This window comes from Prionailurus viverrinus, chromosome B2, assembly GCF_022837055.1.
Source record: "Prionailurus viverrinus isolate Anna chromosome B2, UM_Priviv_1.0, whole genome shotgun sequence".
Taxonomy (NCBI): domain Eukaryota; kingdom Metazoa; phylum Chordata; class Mammalia; order Carnivora; family Felidae; genus Prionailurus; species Prionailurus viverrinus.
Genome location: NC_062565.1, coordinates 116,465,113 through 116,478,712, shown reverse-complemented (window position 1 = coordinate 116,478,712; position 13,600 = coordinate 116,465,113).

Here is a 13,600-nt window from a genome sequence, read left to right as displayed (position 1 = left end):
AAAAAAAAAGTTATTTCCTCCTTAGAAGCCAATGAAACCCAGGCCCACAAACATGTTGATCTTCAGGGTGCCTGGGTGCCTCAGTCAGTTAAGCTCAGCGCCGGTCATTATCTCACAGTTCATGGGTTCAAGCCCCGCATCAGGCTCTTGTGCTGACAGCTCAGAGCCTGGAGCCTGCTTCAGATTCTGTGTTTACCTCTCTCTCTCTCTCTCTCTCTCTCCCTCTCCCCCTCCCCTGTTCATGCTCTGTCGCTCTCTCTTTCAAAAATAAATAAATGTTAAATAAATAAATGTTTAATAAAATTTTAAAAATTTTTAATAAAAAATAAGCTATTGATCTTCTACTGGGTTTCTACTAATCTCCAAGGGCAAAGCTCTCTACAGATTCCAGTGATTTCAGCAATTTAGCTCAAGGCTCCTTCAATAGTGTTGGGTAATTGCCCCACCAGAAGGGAAGAGATAAAAAACCTTTCTACCCATTCATTCCATGGGTTCCAGTAGCCATTTGAATCAAGAGGTACAGACAATTTAGATAGGGAAGGTGGTAGAAGCGAGGAACATCCAACTCAGGTCACTGTCTTCCTAGAACCTCCCTGTTTTGAATCTCTGAGTATTAACCTGCAGAGATATTTTTCCCAGGGGCAAAGATATAATGATAATCTTTTAAATGCTATCTGCTTGTCCCTTGTTGTTTAATGAAGAAATATATGAACAAATTACAGAAAACTAAGATTCTCTGATATTTTTAAAGAAATGTAATTGCACCCACACCAAGTATGTATAATAACAGAAACTCAATTATTGATGTATCAAGTACTATTATATTTACTTTGGTAAATAGCTATGAATCGACTGCAATTGGCATTCATTTCATAAAAAAGACTATGCATTTTTACTTTTTAAACACTGCAAGTAAATTAAACAAAGGTTCTGAAATTTCATCTTTAACATCAACATCTTAAAACAAACTTCAGACTAAAATGTTTGACTTATCATTAAGTCTAAATAATTATCAATTTAAATTAATGAGCTTTTACTCTGAAGCCAAAACATAAAATGACATTCGATATAACAGTAAAATTCATGTATTCTTGTATTAAATTTTAGTAACTAGCACTTCCTAGCCTTACTTGTACTAATTACTTTCTAGAGTAATTGTGAATAACAAAGGAATTTCCTGTTCTCTATTATTTTAACCATCATTTACTATAATTAAAATGGCTTGAAAATATCTTATTTGCCCTGGAATGAAGGGAAAAGCTTAGAAAGAACTAAAAGAGCTATTATTTTGACTTGAACAACAATTACCCTTTTGCTCCCTTCACAACTCACTCTTACTTCCAATCCTGGGTTTGATAATTTGGACAAAAGAAGAAACAGGTAATAAAAAGAACTGTACAAAACTACCTCTTTTTACCAACAATTCAAAACTCCACTTTTAAAGGACAAATGACTACTGCATTTATTATACAGTAAACTTGTAATTTCTAACAGTGACCCCAAATTTTATTAATCATCAGGCCACTTGCTTTTCCCAGGAAGCTTGCCATAATAGAATTACCTTTCAAATTGCATACTGTTATTATTCACTAGCACTAAAACACTCCTACTGCGAGCATTAATTTCCAGCATCAAAAAACTACCATCACATGCAACTAATGAAAATACAAATAACAAATTATACATTTTAAAACTACATTTGAGTTTGAAAATCCTAATAGAAGGAACTGTCTGTGGTAACTGGGTAAAAATATGACTCCTTACATCTGATATTTTGTTTGTTTTTTTTGTTTGTTTGTTTGTTTATAAGAAAGCTCTACATCCGTAGGGCTTGGACTCCCAACCCCAAGATCAAGAGTTGCATGCCCTACCAAGTGAGGCAGCCAGGCATCCCCTGATGTTTTCTAGTAAGAGAATTATTAGAAAAAAAAAAATCTAGTTTCTTATGAGAACTATTTTGTGTGTGTGAAACCTACCCCCAAAAAATAATTTGAGAAAAAGTCAGTAGAGCAAATCATGGTTCTCACATAAAAATTAATCGTGTATTTTTAAAACAGAGTCTGTTTTGTACCTGATATTGGGAAACATTAATAGAGACTATGTCTACAGGATAGACACAATCAAGACGGAAAATAAACATATCCACATTGTATTATAATCTAATACAATGAGTTATAATGGAGGTACAAGATGCGGTAAGAGCTGTATTAGTTAAGATTGTATTAGTAGTGTAAGGGTGGAAAAGTTTCCCTTCTTGCCTTCTAGGTTCTTTGGTTGGTTTAATAATTAAGTTGATATTAGACAGATTAACAAGAGAAAAACAAACAAAAGGTTAGTAACATGTATACATGGGAGAGACCCAGAAAAACTGAATAACTCTCCCCAGTGGCCAAAGCCATCACCTTAAGTACCATCTTCAGCTTAAGACAAAAAAAAAGGTGTTGGGAGTGAATGGCCAGTTATAGGAGGTTACCTGGAAAAGCACAATAAGCAAGGGTAAGGTTGTTATGCAGATTTAAGTTGCCACCTTCTCCACTGACGGGAGTTTCTAGAGATTGAGGCCTACCTCACCCCCTTCCTCATACAGCCCAGTGACACACCCTTAGAAAGAGACGTGTCCCTTATGTAACTCCTACTGAAGGATAACTTGGTTTTCAGACCTTCTCCAGTGTTTACAGACTCTTAAAGAGAAAAGAAAAAAAAAAACCACCTACCATAATCCTTATGCCAAAAGAATTCGGCCCCACTATAGTCCTGCCTTTGAAATTTCCCCAGAGGTTAAATTGATAGATTGAACCACATGTCACTGAACCAGTCTCTCATTTCTAAGAATAGATCAGTTTAGTTTAACCGTTGTGTCTCTGATGTGGTTTGAAGTGTTGGGGTTCAGAGCCAACGGCCAAGTAGGAATTTTTGAGACGTCTTGGGCACAAAAAGGCGGTTTTATTAAAGCACTGGGACAGGACTCCTGGGAAGAAGGAGCTGCACTGTGGTTGTGAAGAGTGGCCCATTATATTCTTTCAAGTTGGGAGGGATTTAGGGATAGAACAAACCTCCAAGGAATTTTGGAAACAAGGTTTCCAGGACCCTGAGGGGGCTAGCTATTGTTAGGAAAAGGTCACTTATTACTATTGAGTAAAAACTCAGTCATGAGGCCCTTTAGATGTATATCAGGGGGCCATATGCTTGGAGGATGATTGCTAACATATATTTGGGGGGTATAGATAAAAGAAGTTTCCAAAGGAATTTTTATATGTTAAAGTAGACTTACAGGATCCTGGGGGGGGGGGGGGGGGGGCGGGGCGGGTGCGTTGAGCTAAGATTTAAGGTTGCCTTTTGCCCTTAGCAAAGTGTCAACATCAAGGCAGTGGAGCTCTCAGAGGAAGGTCACTCTGCGTGTTTCAAGAACTTGTCAATGGGCTGTTGGCAATAAGGAAACTGAATTCTTATTTCTTCTGCCTCTGTTTCCTACATCATTTCATTTCAGGAGGCTGGTCTTGCAGGTGTTCCCTTGCAAGAGCACCCAAAGTTAGGCCTGTATTGTATGAGAAATTGGGTAGTTAATATATTTCTACGGAAGTGAAAGAAAACCAAAAATTAATGATTGGAGCAGACTACAAACCCACTCTGAGTCTTGAGGGAAGTCAAGAGATGAGAAGATTGCCACATGTGATAGAGTAGGCAGTTAGCTAGATACAAGCAGGGAACAAATGTTGTCCAAACTATACAAGGGTGAAGGCCAAGTTCCAAACATCCTGGACAGCCCCCCAGGGGATATACAGGCATTTTTCCCTGTAATCGCTGCCTTACTGTAACCTATAGCTTCATTATAATACATTTACATTGTGGTTTTAACTCACCAATCCCCCACTCTCCTCCCCCCACAGTAAATGGCTGCTGTGACAGTTCTAACAGGGACCCTGTTAGGGTGTAGGCCCTGTATAGGGCCTAAAACTTCCCCTCCCAAGCAGTAGGAGGAGGCTCTTAGATGATTGGCTGAAACTTTAGTCAGGAATAGGCCCTGGCTATGACCCATACAAACCTAAAAAGAAAAGACAACATTGACCCTCCCCCTCCCCTCTTGCAGCTGCCACCACTGTGCCTGCCTGGCTCTCCCATCTGGAGAAGTTACTTTCACTTAAACTGCCATTAAACCCTTGCTTGACTAAGAGTTTGGCTCTGAATTCTTTCTTGGCCAAACTTAAGAATGAAGTCAGGAAGGGGGCATGCCACTGACACATGTAGGAGTCAAAGCATCATTTGCAGTTTGAATGTTTCTGATGATGTCATTGGGCGGTAAGCTCTCAGTGGCCCACACAGCAACAAGCACTAAGACTGTCTAAATCGAGCTCTTGTGAAGATTTCTCTGAAGTTCATACCAAGTCATCTAGCTTCAGTTTGTAGAGCTGCAGGAACAGGTTTAGTTCTCAATGATTCCTAATCAAAAGGTTGAGAAAAAATTGGAAACATCAGTTTGAAGAAGCATAGGTATTTGAGGAAAACAGAATTCAGGAGCCATTTTGGTTTATAGACGAATAACAAATGCTGGAAGATAATTAATCAGAACTAGAATCTAATATCTACAAAGATATGTTACTAAAATAGTTTCTCTCTAAAAACACTCTCATTTCCAACAAAGATAAGCAAATAAGACTAATTTGCTTGCCGGATACATTTATGTTTCAATAAACTTGGCCTGATTATAGAAGTGCAGCAAGAATAGCAATTCTCTCTATAGACCTTTTTTTTAATTTTTAAATTAAATTTTTTTTTAATTTTAGAAAGAGAGCAGGGGAAAGGGGCAGAGGGGGATTGAGAGAGAGAGAGAGAGACTGTGTCATAAGCACGCTCCACACGGAGAACAACATAGTCTGACACAGAGCTTGTGTCATGACCTGAGCCGAAATTAAGAGTTGAACACTCAACCGACTGAGCCACCCAGGAACCCCCTATATAGGCCCTTTTTAAACCTGCTTTGCTGGAACTTTTCATAAGGAGTCTCAGATTGAACTTTTAAAGCCTCTGGAGGCCAGGAAGCCAAGCCAAAGATTGGCTATTAGACTCACATGCAATATATATAGACTGGGTGATTTCCAATCTTTTCAGGGTCCCCAGAATATCCTCAAGTTTTCTACACCTGCCAGGAAGTGACTTTTTTCTCATCTGGTAAGTGAGCTAGAAACCCTGTAAGCAAAGTACTAGGCTGTTTTTCCAAGGGGCTTTATTGGCTCCTTAAAGCTGTCTGTCTCATTCCTTAAAGAGTCTATGCGTGTCTCTCTCAAATACAACATTCCATAAAGCCTTGGTAATATAAACGATGTTTCCAATTGCGTCCTCTACAGGGAGAACAGATGCTTACTGCACTTATGCAAATAAAAAGATAACCATGAAAATACCAGGGTGCTCACTGAGAGTTTCCAAATTCTGGAGGGTTAAGGCAGGGAGAAAAAGATAACTGTTTTGATTATTCACCAAGGTGTATTTTACCAAACTTCTTCTGTAAGTTATGCTTAGCTTAAGAGAAAATTTTTCTTTAAATTGGGAAAAACAAAACATTTTTAAAAAATCAACAAAAAGTCACAAAAATTACAATCATCTTCATCAGTTCATTCAGGCCCATGCTAATTTTTGTCCTGCCTAGATCCAGTTTGCCCATTGGCTCTGGAAATTCTTACCCAGTTCAGTTTTATAATCTTAAGGTTGTCAGAAACCTGTACTTTCCATGAGTTTCCTTGAAGATGAAGTACTCTGCAAACACTTTTGGAAAAGCATCCGAGTGAGACACTTACTCTCTGTAAAGGCTAAAGACTTAAAAATGGCCATGGTTAGAGATCTAATGAGAGTTCATTACCATGCAGTTGACAAGGAAATTTGGTTATTTCTGTGACAAACAACACTTCAAGATAACTAGAGTTACAAGTGATAACATTACACCAGGACATAGCAGATTTTTAGGAATTTCATACAATTTCTAGAACACTTATAAATATATACCTCTACAATTATAATCTAAGAAAGTTTAGTATTTGGGAAAGCTTATCAAAAATATCAAAGTTCTGGACACTTCAATAATAGGATCACAGGCCACTGTGAAACAATACCTACTTAACCAAAGTGACAAAGACTTCACAGGTCTTTGTAATATACAAGGTTACATTATTCTGAGCAAAGCTTAGCTCTTTTAGTATCAAGAGAATTAGGTTTACTTACATAATTAAATCCCTGATGATAAAGATAATATGAAGTTTAGGGGATTATTTTGATAAAACACAAAATCTTTGCTTTTTAGACAGATTACTTTAAAAGTTAAAACAAATAAACAAAAAAACAACCTTTTACAATCTCTTACCAAAAGCAGACCAATAGTATGAGACATTGCCGTTGTTTAACAGAAAGAAAACCAAATTCTAATTTTGTACCAGTTCACTCTTGATATTAAGGTTCTTTTACTCACTTAAATTCATTCCAGTGTTAGCCACTCCTGAGCATGCATAAAATTTATTTCTAAGGATTACTTTCCACAAACCTTCTACAACTTTCAGATTTTGTTCTGTTGTTCTTCTTTCCCATTTTGAAATAACCAGTTTTACTATTAGACAAATTTACTTTTTTCCCCTTCAACAAAAATGCATTTTTATTTCTCATACATTCTTTTACTAAAAACACATATCCTAATTTCCTTGTATATGAAGATGTTTCCCTTATTATGTCTGGTAATTTTAGTTACATATATATTTTTTTAACTTTTTTTAATGTTTATTTATTTTTGAGAGAGAGAGAGAGACAGAGTGCAACCAGGGGAGGGGAGGAGAGAGAGGGAGACACAGAATCAGAAGCAGGCTCCAGGCTCTGAATTGTCAGCACAGAACCTGATGCAGTGTTCACGCTCACTAACCGTGAGATCATGACCTGAGCCAAAGTCAGATGCCCAACCAAGCCACCCAGATAACCTTAGTTACATATATTAATTAACATTTTTAACGCTTAGAAATCTTAATCTCTAGTAAAAACTAAGAAGTAAGCAACTGTAAGCTGTTATACCGTTATTCTCTACATTAGCAAATTTATGAATACATTTTATAATTTCTAGAAGCATGTGCTACTTCGTAGTATAATCTTTCAACAAAGCACAAAGCATGTTTAACTTTAGTTTCTCTTTAATTAGGCCAAAAGTAGATAAACGTTTGTTTAATAATTAGTGTTTCACTATTTTATTTTATTTGGAAATGATCTAGATATTCAATGAATTTCTATTATTTAACTTAATTGAGCAAAATTCTAAAGTTTCGAGTCATCAAAAAGATTTGGAAGTGTGAAAATTAATGAAGAGAAACCTCCCTAAGATTGAGTCAGGAGGTTTGGCAGTGGGAGCTACCATGACTTACCACTCATCTTCAATTACAGATCCAGCTGGGAGAGAGGGACCTTGTACATGGATCCTACTTTTCTTCTTTTAAGTTATTTATTTATTTTGAGAGAGAGAGAGTATGAGCAGGGCAAGGGGCAGAGAGATTGATCCTAAGAAGGCCCTGTGCTGTCAGTGCCCCACATGGGGCTCAACCTCACAAACCATGAGATCATGACCTGAGCCAAAAATCAAGTTGGACACTTAACCCACTGAGCCACGCAGGTGCCCCATACATGGATGCTACTTTAGATACTATTTTACTATCCCAGAAGGAGGAAGAAAGGCTTTCAGCATCCCAGCAAGAGCCCAGCCACTGAAAGATGGTCACAATTCAGCTAATGAAAAGCCACCATACCTTCAGTTCCCAGTTTACTCCAATGAACATTTAGTTGATAACCCCCTTCCCAACTTCCTGCTTTCCTCTATGTAAAATCATCCATTTGTTTGTTTGTTTGTTTGTTTTTTTAGCAGACTTGCCTATGGTTTTACCACAGCTTACTTGTCTGGATTGCAATTCTCTGCTATTCCTGAATAAACCCATCTTTTGCTAGTGAAATAACTGGCAGTTTGGTTTTTAACATTAGCTATTACTTAGTGGCCCATATGGGGATCCAGATAAGACCCCCAACAGCTCTGAGGCTGGTGAGCAAGCAGGTTACTGTACCCATAGGGCCAGCTGGGCTTACTGCTTTCTCGCCGATGATGGGGTTTGAGGTAAATTTTTTTCCAGATTTTGAGCTCCACGCTTTGTGTTTGAGCTCTCCAGGCTTTGTTTGGTATCTGCTTTAAGGCCTTGGTTTTGTTTTTATCTCTAAGATTACTCATTTGGCTTTCAGTACAAATCTTTTTTGGACTCACAATATTCCTGATGGAACTGTGGAACTGTGCTAGCTTTTGGTCTGAGTCCTTTTTAGGATTGGACTACTCCAGGTGGAAGTGAGCTGGCCTTCAGTCCAATTCCTGCTTGGAATGGGATTGGACTGCCCCTTACTGTGCTGGTCTTGGTCTGATTCCTTTTGGAATCAGGTTGTTTCTGAAAACCTCTAAAAAATGGGATTCCAGTCATCATAATGCCTTGATTGTTCTCCACCCCCAACCTCCAACTCCCATACACCCTTACTCTGACTCTGACCAGTTTTATGTTTAAAAACTATGTTCTCCCTGCAAGCACACTTATAACTGAGTGGACTTACTTAACCAAAAGTAATTGGAAACTTTAATGGCTCTTATGACGAATTTTTGATCTCCCCACACTTCTTTTGCTCAAAATTAAGTTAGAAAGCCATGGTTCCTTAAAAGAATAGAAAAGGGAGGCGCCTGGGTGGCGCAGTCAATTAAGCGTCCAACTTCTGCTCAGGTCATGATCTCACAGTTCATGCGTTTGAGCCCTGCATCAGGCTCTGTGCTGACAGCTCAGAGCCTGGAGCCTGCTTCGGATTCTGTGTCTCCCTTGCTCTCTGCCCCTCCCTCGCTCATGCTCTGTCTCTCTCTCTGTCAAAAATAAATAAACATTAAAAAAAAACTTAAAAAAAAAAGAATAGAAAAGGAAAAGAAAAAAAAAACCTAACAGGATTCCTATTTTAAGTGGTACCTCAAGACTTCCAGATATTTTTAGGATTCTAAGTTTGCCTTTTTGCAAAATACTATTTCTAAATTGACTGAGGCAAACAATTGAAAGAGGAAAATGGCTTCTGAGGCATCTTTTTCCCCCCTTTCCATCTTTTTTGTCTGTAGACACATGGTGGCCATCTTGTGGTCAGGCCCCACCTCCAATGCCATTTTGCTCTATTCTGTCTGCTGAACTTATGTTTTCCTTTGAATCTCTCCACATTCACTCCTCTCCTGAGCCTATTGAAACTGCCTTTAAAAAAAAATGTTTATTTCTTTTTGAGAGAGAAAGAGACAGAGAGTGAGCAGGGGAGGGGCAGAGAGAGGGAGACACAGAATCCGAAGCAGGCTCCAGGCTCCAAGCTGTCCTCACAGAGCCCGACGTGGAGTTTGAACTCATAAACTGCAAGATCATGACCTGAGCCAAAGTTGGACCAACCAACTGAGCCACCCAGGCACCCCAGTAAATAAATAAACTTTAAAAAATGTTATGATCCTCCTTTATTTTTTTAATGTTTTAAAAACATTTGTTAATTTTTGATAGAGAGCATGAACAGGGGAGGGGCAAAGAGAGAGGGGGATGGAGGACCTGAAGTGGGCTCTGTGCTGACAGTAGCGAGCCTGAGGTGAGCCTTCGACCAAGAGATCATGACCTGAACAAAAGTTGGATGCTCAACCAACTGAACCACCCAGGTGACCCACTGATTCTCCTTTAAATGTTGGATCCACCCAGGTAGCATTTAACTCTATATTTATTAATGACCTTAACTGAGATCTTTCTCTTTTAGTTAAAAGGACCAGGATGGAATGGGAAATTGCCTGCTCCAAATTTAGTTAATAAGGCAAACTAGCTTGCTCACATCCTAAATGAGTTGCCTAAAAGAAAGACCACTAAAATTCTCAATTTTCAATTCTGGCAAATGAAGGTCCCTAAACAAAACAAAAAACCTTCTAGTTTTTGCTACTATTGCAAAGGGTCAGGGCACTAGAAAAATATTGTTACAAATTTAAGCACTCTGGTGTCTTCAGCCCTCTAGCCAGCCTTTCCAATGTCCTCCCAATTCCAGGAAGAGGGTTCTGAGGAACTACATAGGTTCTTCCCAGTCTTTTCCCTTAATCAGCTTGAGAAACCATTCTCCAGATTGGAAATGAATCTATGTAGTGAAACCAGAGCTATGCTCTCAGTACACAACTCCACTGCTATAAAGTAGCTCCTGACTCAGGGCACTAAAATAGTTCAGGGGGTCTCTAACAAACCTCAACAGGTTCCTGTCTCTGAACCTCTTTCCTTTTGTTTCAGTTTTTTGAGAGATGCTCATCGTTTTCCCTCTTAATTCTTCCATCCCGATTAATTTATTGAGCTGAGATTCCATAGAACACTATCATGCCAGAATTTCTCCCAAAAGGGAGAATAATTCTAGAATCCAAAGGGAGAAATAATTCTAGAAGCTGACAGTAGTAATCAAAATAACCAACCAGGAGGATGAAATGACTCTCAGCCTCTTTTCTATGCTCCGTCCTCAGCTATATGGCACTATAGCTGAGTCTGGGGACACTGAGCATTTGTTCCTATTGGATCAGCTACCACTCTCTTTATAGGCAAAATCTTCAACTGATGTCAGTAGAATCCACAGTGCGACTCCCATCAAGATTCAAATAGATCCCTCCAAACCTCTCCCCATAATTAATCAAGGCCCTATGGTAAAGAAGCCCTTCAGGGCATCAAGCCTATAACAGAAGATTACAAGGCTCAGGGCCTCATTATCCCCTTCATTAGTCCCTGTAATACTCTTATTTTACCTGTGAGAAAATCCAGTGTCTGAGGATGGAGGTTTGCCCACAACCTCTGAGCAATGAACAATACTGTTATCCTTTGGCATTCTCTTGTTCCTAACCCCCCAAGTGCTACTAACATCCATCCCCACTGAAAGCAAAATTTTTCACTGTAATTGATCTCTGCCATACATTTTTAGTATTCCAGTTGATAAAGACAGCTGGCATCATTTTGTTTTCACTTGGGAAGACAGTAATACACCTCCTGGACAGTAATGTCCCCGGGTTCCAGAGAGTCCTTATTTTTCACAAAACATAGAAGCTGATTTGGAGAATATAGAGCTTTCTGCAGCATCTACCTTGTTGTAATACATAGGTGATTTGCTTCTCTGTTCTTCTTCTCAAACCTATTCACAGGAGGCAACATCCACCTGTTAAAACTTTTGGCCTTAAAGGGAAATAAAGTCTCAAAAACAAAAAATCCCAGTTTGTTCAAACTCAGATTAGATACTTAGAACATCTGATCCCAGAATAGGGGTGCATTTGGACCTGGATGAAACCCCTCATAACTGCTTAACACTGACAGATTACCTTCTGACTCCCCATGATAATTTATAGAAAATTTTCTAACCAATGCAGATTTTTCATGGTTTAGTGACAATTCTTATTTAAAAGTTAAAAGTGGTAAACATCATGCTGAGTATGCTATTACAACTCCCTTTGAAGTCACTGAGGCCACACCTTTCCCCTTGACTACTTCAGCCCAGCAGGCTGGGTTATATGCCCTTAGCCAGGCTTGCACTACTGAGAGTGTGGATGCCTTTGGGATAGCTCATGATTTTGGAATGTTATGGAAATGAGATTTCCTTATCTCCAATGGGAATAAGATTAAAAATGGCTGTCATGTCCAAAATTTATTAGATGCCATGCATTTGCCAGTGGCTGTAGCTATTATTAAGTTTCATGGGTGTTCCAGACTCAATCCCTAGACCCAGAGTAATCCAACTCATTGATATTTCCACTAAAAATGCTGCTTTCATGGAAATCAATAGCCAGGTCTTTGTCATGGTACAAGAGGATGTTCTCCTAAATGACAATTTGGACAAATTGACCGCAGATGCCCAACAATTGGCCCAGTAAGGAGAAATAATATTGGAAATCTAATAATTGTCAGTTCACTAAAAATAAAGAACAATCCAAATAATGATCTGGCCCTTCCAGAAATCCTTAAATTCCCAACACTTACAACCATACATGCATTAAACCATTGGTCTGCTGACAAAATTATAATACTCATGAATCAATGTTGGTTGGAAAAGTTAATAAGGCCACGAAAAGTGCCTACTCTTGCTTGTTTCACCTGTCCAAAGTACAATCCTGGGAAACCTGTCCATACCACCTCTGGGTATTTTAAATTGCCCAGTGGACCATTTGAGTTTTGGCATATGGATTTCATGCAGCTCCCCCAATCTCATGGATATAAATATGTTTTAGTTATGGTTTGTATGTTTTCTCCCTGGACTAAGGATTTTCCTTTTAGACAGTCCAATACCTCTTTTGTGGCTAAAATTGCATTAGAAAGGATTATCCCTACCTGGGTAACCCTTCTCAAACAACATAGTGATCAGGGAACCTATTTACTGGTCAGGTCAACAAGTCTGTGCTACTTTTACAACACTTACATTGTACATACCATCCTCTATCTTCAGAGGTAGTCAAATGCACCAACGGTATTATTAAGACTCAGTTTGCAAAAATTGCAGAAACTCTCCAAAAACCTTGGACTAAAGCATTGCTGTTTGTCCTCTAAATCTCAAATCTACCCCATTTGGAACGCAGACTCTCAACCTTTGAGACAGTCACAGGACATCCAATATACATGGCCCCTGCCTCCTTTTATCCATAGTTGATAAAAGGATATATACTTCAATAGCATGAAGACCTAATTGATTCTATTAAAAATAACCACCCTTGAGGAGTGCCAGGCTGGCTCAGTTGGTTAAGCATCTGACTCTTGATTTCAGCTCAGGTCATGATATCAGGGTCATGATCTCATGACCTCAGGGCTCTGTGCTGACAATGTGGAGCCTACTTGGGATTCTCCCTCTCCCTCTCTCTCTCTCTCTGCCCCTCCCCTCTCATGTATGTGCTCTCTGTCTTTCTCTCTCCCTCAAAGTAAATAAATAAACTTAAAAATAAATAAACTTTTAAAAATAATAAATAACCATGCTTTAGAAATCTTTTTACAATGTACCCTTGGGAGATGATGACAAGCATCACAACTTGCAACCTAGAAATTTTGTCTCTTGAAAAAAAATCTCCAGAACGATTCTTCAATGTCACTGGAAAGGCCCTTACTAGGTACTATTAACCAAACTTTGTGCTACCAAACTCCAAAGGATAGATTCTGGATTCACGTGACACATGTAAAGAAAGCACCAAACCCTGAAGGAAACTGCACACCACTGGTGACCTGAAAGTGAAGATTTCCTGGAATTGAAGCAGACAATACCTGATGAGATAGTTTTCCCAAGACGGTCATACCAGTCCTTTTTCTCACTGTTGCTTCTGCTGTCTCTCTCGTGGAAAGACAAGGCCCTTGTTTGTATCTCCCAAGCCCTTGCAAAAGGGGGAACCTCTTTTCTTTTCTTTTCTTTTTTTTTTCCTTAAAATAAGTTCTGTGCCCAACATGGGGCTTGAACTCACAATCACAAGATGAAGATTTGCATGTTATACCAACTGAGCTAGCCAGGCACCTGAAGAAACCTTTTTTGTTTTTTTTTGTTTTTTTAATTATGGACTTTTGGAAAT